Source organism: Callithrix jacchus, chromosome 16 (assembly GCF_049354715.1).
Source record: "Callithrix jacchus isolate 240 chromosome 16, calJac240_pri, whole genome shotgun sequence".
NCBI classification, from domain to species: Eukaryota; Metazoa; Chordata; class Mammalia; order Primates; family Cebidae; genus Callithrix; species Callithrix jacchus.
In genome coordinates, this window is record NC_133517.1 from 10,222,617 (window position 1) to 10,234,637 (window position 12,021).

Below are 12,021 nucleotides of genomic sequence, written 5' to 3' on the forward strand. Positions count from 1 at the left end.
AAGGCTCAAAATAAAGGGATGGAGGAAGATTTACCAAGCAAATGGAGAGCAAAAGAAAGCAGGAGTTGCAATTCTCATCTCTGATAAAATAGACTTTAAAGCAACAAAGATCAAAAGAGACAAAGAAGGCCATTACATAATGGTAAAAGGATCAATACAACAAGAAGAGCTAAGGATCCTGAACATATAGGGACGCAATGCAGGAGCACCCAGATACATAAGGCAAGTTCTTAATGACTTACAAAGAGATTTAGACTCCCACACAATAATAATGGGAGACTCTAACACTCCACTGTCAATATTAGACAGATCAACCAGACAGAAAATCAACAAGGATATCCAGGGCTTGAACTCATACATGAAGCAAGCAAACCTGATAGACATTTACAGAACTCTCCACCCCAAATCCACAAAATACGCATTCTTCTCAGCACCACATCACACCTACTCTAAAATTGACCACATAATTGGAAGTAAAGCACTGCTCAACAAATGCAAAACAACTGAAATCATAACAAACTGCCTCTCAGACCATAGTGCAATCAAGTTAGAACTCAGAATACAGAAACCGATCCAGAACTGCACAGCTTCATGGAAACTGAACAACTGGCTCTTGAATGTTGACTGGGTAAACAATGAAATGAAGACAGAAATAAAGAAGTTCTTCAAAACCAATGAGAACGAAGACACAACATGCCAGAACCTCTGGGACACATTTAAAGCAGTCTCTAGAGGAAAGTATATAGCAATAAGTGCCCATATGAGGAGAATGGAGAGATCCAAAATTGACACCCTATCGTCAAAATTGAAAGAGCTAGAGGAGCAAGATCAAAAAAACTCAAAACCCAGCAGAAGACAAGAAATAACTAAGATCAGAGCTGAGCTGAAGGAGATTGAGACACGAAAAACCCTTCAAAAAATCAATAAATCCAAGAGCTGGTTTTTTGAAAAGATCAACAAAATAGACAGACACTAGCCAGACTGATTAAAAAGAAAAGAGAGAACAACCAAATAGATGCAATAAAAAATGATAAAGGGGAAATCACCACAGATTCCACAGAAATTCAAACCATCATCAGAGAATATTACAAACAACTCTATGCACATAAACCAGTAAACCTGGAAGAAATGGACAAATTCCTGGACTCCTGTGTCCTCCCAAGCCTAAACCAGGAGGAAGCTGAAACTATGAATAGACCAATAACAAGGTCAGAAGTTGAGGCAGCAATTAAGAGCCTACCACTCAAAAAAAGCCCAGGTCCAGACGGATTCACAGCCGAATTCTACCAGACACACAAAGAGGAGCTGGTACCATTCCTTCTAAAACTATTTCAAACAATCCAAAAAGAGGGAATCCTTCCCAAATCATTTTACGAGACCAATATCATTCTGATACCAAAACCTGGCAGAGACCCAACAAGAAAAGAAAACTTCAGGCCAATATCCATGATGAACATAGATGCAAAAATCTTCAATAAAATATTGGCAAGCCGATTGCAACAGCAAATCAAAAAACTTATTCATCATGATCAAGTAGGATTCATCCCGGGGATGCAAGGCTGGTTCAACATACGCAAGTCTATCAACATAATTCACCACATAAACAGAACCAAGGACAAAAACCACATGATTTCTTTGTAAATTCTGGATATCAGCCTTTGTCAGATGGGTAAACTGAAAAATTTTTTCCCATTCTGTTGGTTGCCGATTCACTCTAGCGACTGTTTCTTTTGCCGTGCAGAAGCTGTGGAGTTTGATTAGGTCCCATTTGTCTATTTTTGCTTTTGTTTCCAATGCTTTTGGTGTTTTGTTCATGAAGTCCTTGCCTACTCCTATGTCCTGGATAGTTTTGCCTAGATTTCCTTCTAGGGTTTTTATCGTGCCAGATCTTATGTTTAAGTCTTTAATCCATCTGGAGTTAATTTTAGTGTAAGGTGTCACAAAAAAAAAAAAAAAAAACCACATGATTATCTCAATTGACACAGAGAAGGCATTTGACAAAATTCAACAGCCCTTTATGCTAAAAACCCTCAATAAACTCAGTATTGATGAAACGTATCTCAAAGTAATAAAAGTTATTTATGACAAACCAACAGCCAATATCATACTGAATGGGCAAAAACTGAAAGCATTCCCTTTGAAATCTGGCACTAGACCAGGATGCCCTCTCTCACCACTCCTATTCAATATAGTACTTGAAGTTCTAGCCACAGCAATCAGGCAAGAAAAAGAAATAACGGGTATTCAAATAGGAAAGGAGGAAGCCAAATTGTCTCTATTTGCAGACGACATGATAGTATACCTAGAAGACCCCATCGCCTCAGCCCAAAAACTCCTGAAACTGATAAGCAACTTCAGCAAAGTCTCAGGATATAAAATCAATGTGCAAAAATCACAAGCATTCGTCTACACCAATAACAGACTTAAAAAAAGCCAAATCAAGAACGAACTCCCATTCACAATTGCTACAAAAAGAATAAAATACCTTGGAATACAACTCACAAGGAACATAAGGGACCTCTTCAAGGAGAACTACAAACCACTGCTCAACGAAATCAGAGAAGATATAAACAGATGGAGAAACATTCCATGTTCATGATTAGGAAGAATTAATATCGTGAAAATGGCTATACTGCCCAAAGTAATTTACAGAATCAACGCTATCCCCATCAAGCTACCATTGACTTTCTTCACAGAACTGGAAAAAACCACCATGAACTTCATATGGAACCAAAAGAGAGTCCGCATAGCCAAGTCAATTCTAAGCAAAAAGAACACAGCGGGGGGCATCACACTACCGGATTTCAAACTATACTACAAGGCTACAGTAATCAAAACAGCATGGTACTGGTACCAAAACAGAGATATAGACCAATGGAACAAAACAGAGGCACCGGAGGCAACACAACATACATACAACTATACAATCTTTGATAAACCTGACAAAAACAAGCAATGGGGCAAGGATTCCATGTTTAACAAATGGTGTTGGGAAAACTGGCTAGCCATGTGCAGAAAGCAGAAACTGGACCCCTTCCTGACACCTTACACTAAAATTAACTCCAGATGGATTAAAGACTTAAACATAAGACCTGGCATGATAAAAACCCTAGAAGGAAATCTAGGAAAAACTATCCAGGACATAAGATTAGGCAAGGACTTCATGAACAAAACACCAAAAGCATTGGCAACAAAAGCCAAAATAGACAAATGGGACCTAATCAAACTCCACAGCCTCTGCACGGCAAAAGAAACAGTCACTAGAGTGAATCGGCAACCAACAGAATGGGAAAAAATTTTTGCAGTTTACCCATCTGACAAAGGGCTGATATCCAGAATTTACAAAGAACTCAAACGGATTTACAGGAAAAAAAAAACAAACAAGCCCATTCAAAAGTGGGCAAAGGATATGAACAGACACTTTACGAAAGAAGACATATATGAGGCCAACAGTCATATGAAAAAATGCTCATCGTCACTGGTCATCAGAGAGATGCAAATCAAAACCACATTGAGATACCATCTCACGCCAGTTAGAATGGCGATCATTAAAAAATCTAGAGACAACAGATGCTGGAGAGGATGTGGAGAAAAAGGAACACTTTTATACTGTTGGTGGGAGTGTAAATTAGTTCAACCATTGTGGAAGACAGTGTGGCGATTCCTCAAGGCCTTAGAAATAGAAATTCCATTTGACCCAGCAATACCATTACTGGGTATATATCCAAAAGACTATAAATCGTTCTACCATAAGGACACATGTACACTAATGTTCATTGCAGCACTGTTTACAATAGCAAAGACCTGGAATCAACCCAAATGCCCATTGATAATAGACTGGATTGGAAAAATGTGGCACATATACACCATGGAATATTATGCAGCAATCAGAAATGATGAGTTTGTGTCGTTTTTAGGGACATGGATGAATCTGGAGAACATCATCCTCAGCAAACTGACACAAGAACAGAAAATGAAACCCCGCATATTCTCACTCATAGGTGGGTGATGAAAAATGAGAACACATGGACACAGAAAGAGGAGTACTAAACACCGGGGTCTATTGGGGAGAAAAGGGGAGGGCCAGTGGGAGGGGGAGGTGGGGAGAGATAGCCTGGGGAGAAATGCCAAATATGGGTGAAGGGGAGAAGGAAAGCAAAGCACACTGCCATGTGTGTACCTACGCAACTGTCTTGCATGCTCTGCTCATGTACCCCAAAACCTAAAATCCAATAAAAAATTAAAAAAATAAAATAAAATAAAACTCATCAATTATTGTTTGAACATACTGTAACATGGATTCTATCCCTTCTGCTCTGCTCCAGATTTTCTTCAGCATTTCACACTCTCTCTAATTGGCCTGTTCCAACTTGATCTTAATATTACAGCACACAAGGGCCTTACCCTTTTCCAGTATAACAGGATTACAGGAGGCAAGCCTCTTAATTTGAATCATCACCTCTCAGGTGAAAGTTGAAGTCAAGAACACCTGAGAGACCAGGCCTTTGGCAGATGCCTCCCGTGCTGTCAGCTTTCGCCCACCAATCAACATTTCATTGACCGATGCTTCACCCAGGATTCTTGGACATATAACAGTAGCACAGCCATCTGGACTCTGCCCAAAGGTCGTATATGGGGTTGGAAACCAAGCCTTTTCATTAGCCCAAACCAAGTCACAAAGAGGTAGTATGGATGCACCTAGTCCAATGGCTGGGCCATTGACAGATATGACAATAAGTTTTTTAAAATGAATGAAAACATTCACAAAGCTCTTAATGATGTCCACCATTTCAGTGCTCATTCTGTTTCTGTCATTCCTTAAATTCTTCACAATGTACCCAAAATCAAGACCAGAGCAAAAGACACTGCCAGCCGCGCTGAACAACACAAGCTTGCTGTCATCCACAGCAGCCTTTCCAGAGCATTCATGATTTCTTTACTAACTTTCGTGTTTAGTGCATTTTTCTCTGTTGATATAGTGGATAGCAATATGTGGGTGAATCCATCGTCTTTCTTGACGACAATGTCTCTGTATCTGTTGGCACTTTCTTTTAAGCTTATGGTGAAATACATCCTCTTGATACAAGGCTGGTCTTTTCTATCTTTAATAATCTCTCTTTTTTCAGCTTTCACTCTTGGAGCAGATGTATGGCTGTTTGTTTTTCCACTGGCTGTTGAAGGGTCCATCAATACCACCATACCTTCTTTGTTATCTGACTCTGTGGCCATGGAAGCAGTAACTGAGTCAGACATCTGAGACAGCCCGTTAACTGGGCTCTGAGGTACAAGTGTCTTGATAGTTGAATTTATCTGCTCCGTTTTTTGGGGGTCAGTGAGAAGTGCAGCAGTGTTTATTCTAATGTTCTGTCTGGCAGCAAACAACTGGTTGTTTTTGGATTTGTGGTGTTTGCCAATCGATGGCCTTTTAGGAAAGTTATTAGAGAAGCTGGATTTGGAAGTTCTGGAAGTTCATTTCCTGAAATTGTTTGAAGAAGTCATCCTTGTTCTGATCCATGTCGATTTTTTCTGCTTTTGTGTCTGTCATCTGTTAAAATCACAAATATATTTTTCACGGTATGTAAGGGTCTGCTCTGGTTCCCAAGTGTCATCCTGTTTGTCATAACCTTTCCACCAAACCAAATACTCTGTTTTCCCATTTCTATGTGGTCTTTTGTCAATAATAACTTCAACCTCAAACTCATAGGAAGCCATGAAGAGAGAGACAGAATTGAGACATTTGCTGTGCCAAGATTTTTCAGTTTTGTCTCTTCATAGCTGCTTCTTTCCGCCTCCAGTGCTTTGCCAGGTGCTATGTATGGATGAGCCTCTTCCACTTTGTGGACACTCGTGTAGTAAAAGATGTGCAAAGAAACAGTCAAAGAGCCTTAGTGTCTTCACACTTAATTTTTGCTGGGACAGCTTGGACTTGGTCTTATGATGCCAAGACAGCTGGCTAGGTAGCTTTAGGTAAGATTAGCTAAATCCACAGCTTTGACTCTTACATAGTGCACAAAGCTTTCTACATGCCTGTTACTCTCTTTTGACATTGCCATGGCAATTATATTGAACGTTCTAAAGTTATAACATTTTTAAAGTCATACTAGCTTACCTGCTACAGCATGAAAACCCATACATTATATGTTGGTCCTTGTTATTTTACTTATACAGTTCTCAAAATTATATCTGTAATTATTGTATGTCAAAAACACATACAAAGTTTTAGTGATAACTTTTTATTAAATGTATAAGTTTTCCAAATTATGTGTAGAACAGATTGTGGAGCTACACATTGTTAATTATTTTATCTTTTATAATTGTTTATATATTTGTCTTTATTTTAATTTTTATTTATTTATACTGTTATTCAGTGTCTGTTGATTTTACTCTAAAGTGCCCTAAACTATTTCTTAAAGGGCCATCTACTAGCAAAAGTCCCCAGATTTCAAATGGGAATATCAGGATATCTCCCTCACTTTTGATGGACAATTTTTGCACAAAAGATTTCTGTTTGAAAGTTTTCTTACATCACTTGAAATGTGCTAGTCTACTGCTTTGTGGTCTCTGAGTTTTCAGATAAAAAAATTATTGATTATATTTGAGAGTTGTTTGTACAAACCTAGTCATTTCTATTGCTGCCTTCAAGGTTATCTTTGCTTTTGTTTTAAATGGTGAAATCATCATGTAAGTTTATGTGTGTGTCTTTGAGTTTATCACATTGGAAGTTTGTTGAGCATTGGGATTTTTTTTATTTCCCCGTTATTTGTGACATTTTTGACCACTGACTTTTAAATACTTTTTCTGATTTCCTGTCTCTTCTTTGGAACCTCCAAAATGTGTAAGTATGACCACTTGATGGCTTCCCACAGGTTTCTAGGCAGTGTTCACATATCTTCATCCCTTATCTTTTTTTTCCCTGACATCATAATTTCAATTAATTGTTCTTTAGGTTTGATGATATTTTGGTCTTCCCTCTACTTAAGCCTTCTTTTAATTTTCTATAGAGAATTTTTATTTCAGTTGTTTTACTGTTGTTTCTATGATTGTTAAGTCATTAAAATAATTTCACATGCTTTATTAATATTTTGTTCATGAAATTTTTGTGCTGCTTTAGGTTATTCTGTTATATTCTTATGAACATTAATTTCAAAAATTATTTTTTAGTATACCTTTCATTTGGGCTGTCTAGGAGAACCTTGCAGTTGATATTATTTTTTGTTCCTGGAATGAGGTGTAGTTTTCTTTTTCACTTTATGTTCTGTGATTTCATTAATGGTTAACAAGTGCAAGTAAATTTTAAAACGCTGTTACCTTGAAAATCAGAATTTATTTTTCTGCATTGCTGAAAAGGGTTTTGTTTAGTCATCATGTAGGCTCTTTCCGTATGTAAAATTAGTTCTACCGAATTTATTTTTGGGTCTTTTTTTAGCCTGCACAGTTCTGGGGTACATGGCCTCATCATCACAATTTATTTATACTTTCATGTATATGTATTTATTTTGAATATTTTTGTCTACCAATGTCTGATTTCTTAAGAGGAAAAAATGAGAAAATTAAATTCAATTAAAAGAAAATAAGAAAACAGAAAAAATGTGTCCTGGCTCTTTCAATTTTATTCTGAATGTTGCTTGAACAGGAGGAAGGAAAGTCTACACAGGGTTTGGGAATGAAACAATGACTATTCACCTCTGTCAGGAGCTCTGTTATGAGGAGCACCATTCAGTGCATAAGTCATTTTGAGAGTTTTAAGGCAGAGTGTTTTCTGATTTTCTGACTCTTGCCAGCTGCTTCAGAAGGTTTTCCAATTAGCATGCCACAGAGATGGTTAATAACAAATAAATGGCTATTGTTGATCTGTGCCATAAAATTGATAACATTTAATTGTTTTTTACTATGGAAATTTTCTTTTGAAGCTGTAAACTTTCAGATGAACATTGGAATTTCAAAAGAATTGCACTATATTATTTTTTTCACTAGATCTATTTTTGAGTTGAAGAGCCACACATAGAGTACTCTGTAGTCCATTGTCATGCCTTTCCCAGAAACTGGTGTTATTTTACTTTTGGCCCCTGAGTATTTTCACCTAAAATAAGATGAGCATAGAAATCATATAAATCAATCATTCTTTTAATAATGCATTTGCATCAGTGTGTGCCTTTTTTTTTCCAGTTCCACACACATTTCTATTTTATTATGGAAAAGGTGGAAATGCCACCTTCTCCACAACAGCAACCAGTAAGATTTATCCCAAAAATAACTCGGTACAAAACAGGTGTGTTTCAGAAATAAAAACAAACAAAAAAGCCTTTAAATGAGTTTTTAAATCCTATTTTAAAACATAAAAGAAACAAATCCATTATTGGCCGCACAGCCCCAGCCACCGCTCCCCAACCAGGGAGCAAGAGGAGACTCCTGGGTCCTGTCCACAGGGATTTGCCGGTCTGTTTAACTGGTGTCCATTCTCGCATTATAGGCGTCCAGCTCCTCTGCCGAAAGCTGCTGCTTTGAATTCCTGCCGGCGCCTCTGCCTCTTCCCCGGGCGCCTCCACGGGTGCCTCTCTGGGCGCCCCCGCCACCACCAAAGCCTCCAGCGCCACGGTTTCTATTCCTGCCGCCTCTGTTTAAGCTCTGTGCAGGTCTCCCCTGTGTATCCATCTGTGATGTGACAAGCTGAATGTTCATGGGGCGGCCATCCAGGGGGCACCATTATACTGCTTCAGGGCTTTCAGGGCGTCTGCCTTCCGCTCAAAGTGGACATCTGCTGTTCCTAAGCTGCGGCCAGAGCGGTCATAGTGCACAGCTGCCTTTTCCAGTGTTCCAAATTCAGCAGAGTTCCTGAATATCGGCGTCTGACACTCCAAAATCCAGATCGGACACCAGCAGTTTCCCACCCGTCTCCACGCCGGAACCACCCCCGAAGCCACTGTCAAAAGATCGTGCTGCCACTTGTCGGGAAGCTGTTGTGGCCTGCTGTAGGGCGCGGGTCGGTTCCTGCCGCGGGCGATGGCCGGCCGGTCCGGATGGGCCCATCGATTCACTGCCTCGATTCACTCGCTCGGCGGCCTGCGCCCCGCCGCGGCCTCCTCGCTGGCTCCGGTTCAGTTTAATGATGTCGTCCAGAGACATGTTCATTTTGTTGGCCGTGGCGGGCGCGGAATCGGGCATCGGCTCCACTGTGTGCGTTTTTATGCAAGAGCGCATGTTTAAAGTAATTAAAAGGATAACATTATTACAAGTATAAAATAATTATGCTAATATTTACTATCTTGTCTTCCATGATGATTATCTTATTTGATCCTTAATTTCTCTTTTTTTCATTTAAAAATAATTGGTTATGTACTTAACACAACATGGTACTGGTAGGAAAACAGAGATTACACAATTGCAACAATTCTGAGATACCTCAGAAAGAATGCCTCACAGCTAGAACCATCTGAACTTTGAGAAACCAGACAAAAACAAGCATGAGGAAAGAATTCCGTATTTAATACATGGTGTTGAAAAAACTGGTTAGGCCAGGTGTGGTAGCTCATGCCTGTGGTCCCAGCACTTTGGGAGGCTGAGTCGGGTGGATCACAGGGTCAAGAGATAGAGACCATTCTGGTCAACACAGTGAAACGCTGTCTCTACTAAAAATACAGAATGTTCGCTGGACATGGTGGCCTGTGCCTGTAGTCCTAGCTACTCAGAAGGCTGAGGCAGGAGAATTGCCTGAACCCAGGAGACAGAGGTAGCAGTGAGCCAAGATCGTGCCATTGCACTCCAGCCTGAGTCACAGGAGTGAAACTCCATCTCAACAAAATAAATAAATAAAATAAAATGAAATGAAATAAAAGAAAAAAAAAAAACTGGTTAGCTGTACTTAGAAAGCTAAAACAGGATCCCTTCTTTACACATTTTACAAAAAATAACTCTAGATAGATTAAAGATTAAGCATGAGGTTTAAGACCGTAAAAACCCTAGAAGAAAACCTAGGAAATACCATGTAGTGCATAGGCGTGGTTAAGGAATTTATGCTCAAACACAAAAACCAATGGCAACAAATAAACAAATGAGACCTAATTAAACATAAGAGCTTCTGCACAGCGAAAGAAAACATCAATAGTGTGAACTGGCAACAAAGAAAATGTGAAAATATTTTTGCAATCTACTTATCTGACAAGAAACATATATCCAGAATCTACAGAGAACTTAAGCAAATTTACAAAATAAAAACAGTCAGCTGCATAAACAAAAGTGGACCAAAAATATATTCAGACACTTTTCAAAGGAAAACATTTATGCAGTCAAGAAACATGTAAAAAAAAAACTCATCATTACTGGTGAGTGGAGAAATGCAAATCAAAACCATATTGAGATACCACCTCACCTCTGTTAGAATGTCGATAATTAAAAAATCAAGAGACAAGAGATGCTGGAGAAGATATGGAGACATAGGAATGCCTTTACATTGTCGGTGGGAGTGTAAATTAGTTTCACCACTGGAGAAGACAGTGTGGCAATTCGTCAAGGATCCAAAAATAGAAATACAATCTGATCTAACCCTATCATTACTGGGTATATACCCAAAGGTTTATAAATCATTTTATTATAAAGACAAATGCACACATATGTTCACTGTAGCCGTGTTTACAAGAGCAGAAACTTGGAACCAACCCAAATGCCCATCAGTGATAGACTAGATAAAGACAATGTTACACATATACTCCATGGAATACTATGAAAACATCAAAAAGAATAAGTTCCTGTTTTTTGCAGGGATATAGATAAAACTGGAAACCATGATTCTCAGCAAACAGACACAACACTGCGTATGCTCACTCATTAGTGGGTGTTCAACACTGAGAACATATCGACACTCGGAGGGGGACATCGCACACTGGGGCCTGCACGTTTAAGAGGTTAGGAGAAAAATAGAAAGGAGTGGGGGGATTGGGAAGGGCTAGCAAGAGGAATATTACCTAATGCAGATGATAGGGTGAGGGATGCGGCAAACAACCACCATACCATGTGTATTCCTGTGTAACAAACCTGGACGGTCTCTGAATGTACACCAGACCTTCAAGTATAAGAAATGTTTTTTTCAATATTTTGTATTTTAAATATTATATGGACTTATATTTAGGGCTTCAATTATTGGTATAAACTTTAAAAAGTCTACTTTGAACAATACGAAATTGTTTGAGTTATCTAAAGTTAAAGTGAACAATATAAAGTAAGCTGCTCTTCTAGTTTTCCATCCTTCACATTTATATTACTCTCTCAGATTATATCTGTACACACTGAATGTTTATTAATTATTTACACTCATTGTAATAGGAATAGCATTTTTTAAGAGATGAGTTAACCACAATTTCTTTTACCTTTAACTTATCTGAACATTCTTTTTTAAAACCTTATTTTATTTAGATATTTATTATTCAAATATCATTATTTTATCTAGATATTTGGCTGGAAGTCACCCTTTAAGCAAATTATTGAATATTTGTTTTACATGAAACTAAAATCTATTTTATAATAAACTTGGCCTCAATTATTTTATATAAAATTTGTAATCTCAGTTAATAAAAAGCAAACCAAAAAACTTTGTAACATAACCGCTGAAACCAAAAGCTCTCATGTGGTGTTCCAAATTGAAAGTGTTTTCAATTTAAGTCTTTGAAACAACATGTTAAATGGACAGAACTGTAAGTCTTATACACAAATTAAAATTTGAAAAGTAAAGAACCAGTGCTTCATAGGTAAAAATGAAAACAAAGCTACAGAGTAGACAGCTTTGAGCAATCACAAAAGAAGTCAAATCAATCAAGTCAATCTAGGTCCTAAAGATCAACAGTTGATGTCAACTAAGCAGACACTTACTAAAGGGAGACAATTCCGTTATAGTAAGCTTGTTTGTGTGTGTGTAGTTTACCATACCACCTCCTGGGGATAGATAAAGCCTTTAAAATTGAGATCTATTATTGTTAATGTGAGGACTTGATTCCTGTTTCCAAAAAGTGTCAAGAAGCCCTCATATCCTAA

General features: G+C 38.2%; 1 long non-coding RNA gene and 2 pseudogenes across 1 annotated transcript in view; all 3 read right to left on the bottom strand.

Annotated features, from left to right (window-relative positions):
• LOC144579693 (uncharacterized) overlaps positions 1–12,021 on the bottom strand; it is an 89,782-nt gene that overhangs the window by 5,693 nt on the left and 72,068 nt on the right. The gene's annotated exons all lie outside the window — the stretch shown is intronic.
• On the bottom strand, positions 4,222–5,469 carry LOC118148612 (testis-specific chromodomain protein Y 1-like; annotated as a pseudogene).
• LOC118151269 (THO complex subunit 4 pseudogene) lies at positions 7,470–11,365 on the bottom strand (annotated as a pseudogene).